Source organism: Rhagoletis pomonella, unplaced genomic scaffold, assembly GCF_013731165.1.
Source record: "Rhagoletis pomonella isolate Grant_MI unplaced genomic scaffold, Rhpom_1.0 Rhpom_scaffold_00002, whole genome shotgun sequence".
Classification (NCBI taxonomy): Eukaryota; Metazoa; Arthropoda; class Insecta; order Diptera; family Tephritidae; genus Rhagoletis; species Rhagoletis pomonella.
Window position 1 is genome coordinate 71,826,674 of NW_023458556.1, and position 1,685 is coordinate 71,828,358.

Consider the following 1,685-nt stretch of genomic DNA (forward strand, 5'->3'; position numbering starts at 1 on the left):
TTTGTCTATACAGCTTAAAACTTTGTCCCCTTCTATTTCAAAAATATCCACGTGGATGATTTCACAAGAACATTATAGGATTGGTGTGCTTTGTAGCTCTGGCCTGTTTGGGTGCCTATCATACTTGCTAACCCTAGACGTTTCACGTGACAGAATATAATTTCGAATTGTATTGCTAATTTTTGGAAAGTAGTATCGCTTTAAAATTTGTTTTCTATTCTCAGTAGTATTTCGATGAGCTCTCCTATGCTCTTCCCATATGACTTCACATATTCTATCGGGGTATCGCAGATCTTCTACAAGAGTCTGAGCTACCCGGACCGTTTAATGTATAAAATGTTCTAAATAGACCGTCTGAAGCATCCCTAAGTGGGTTTCTGGCATTTTTATACTATTTATTACATCCGGTCTCAGTTTTTCCTTCAGTACATTAACGAGCTGTTGCTCGCTGATTCCCTCTATTGCTAAATAGTGTCGAAGGTAACCGGGATGAGGCTCCTCGCTTATTCGCAGCCTGCCCCCCGAACACAATCTGGTTCCTAAGCACATTCAGTGGCCCTTCAACAAATGGGATTAGGTCCGAGTTGTCTGGTTCAGCACTGTGAATGGTGTCGCCGGTTGAACTGCTCTCGCTGGCAGAATCTGCTATTGAACCCATGGTTGCATTTTGGCCGGCGATTTTAGACGAGGATGTCAGGTGGTTTACCTGCGTTTTTAATCGCGAAAGAGCATCAGCCACGACATTGGATTTCCCTGGCTTGTATATAAGTTATATTCCGACCTGTTTTCTTAAAAACTGCGCTGAGAACATTTTCGAGCCTTTAACAACTCTATTCAATTTGTCACTTAAACATGGCGTTTTTCCGTCAGCCTGGAAGGAGTCTTTCATAATACCACTTCACAAAAACGGCAGCAGGTCCTCTATAGGAAACTATCGAGGCATAGCGAAACTCTCCGCTATCCCCAAATTATTCGAAGCAATTATTGTTAACCAGCTGACATATTCTATATCTTCTTCAATTACACAATCTCAACACGGGTTTTCTAAAGGAAAATCTACTATGACTAATTTATTGGAGTTTACAACTCATGTCTCAAACGGTTTTAGAGAAAATGCTCATACCGACGTAATTTACACCGATTTCAGTAAAGCTTTTGACAAAGTATGTCACTCGTTACTCATCCGTAAGCTCGGCCTAATCGGCTTTCAGCCCAGTCTTCTTCAATGGATCTCATCTTACCTCTCTGATAGAACACAAAGAGTTATTGTTAATAATTGTTCTTCCAACATCATTAAAGTTTCTTCAGGAGTTCCTCAGGGAAGCCACCTTGGTCCGATTCTGTTCCTGATATTCATTAATGATATTTCTTCTATAATAAAACATTCAAAAATTTTAATGTATGCCGATGATGTGAAACTTTTTAAAACATTGTCCTCTATCGAAGAAAGGTCTTTGTTACAAGCGGATCTGAACAACGTGGTTAGTTGGTGTAATACAAACTATATGCCACTAAACCTTCAAAAATGTAAAGTCATGTGTTTCTCTCGGAGGGCTGTTCAACCAGCTGTTTATTCAATATCAAATTATAATCTGGAGCAGGTATCCAATTTTGTCGATCTTGGTATCACAATGGATTCCAAACTCAATTTCAACCATCATATTAATGTTACAGTCAATAAAGCC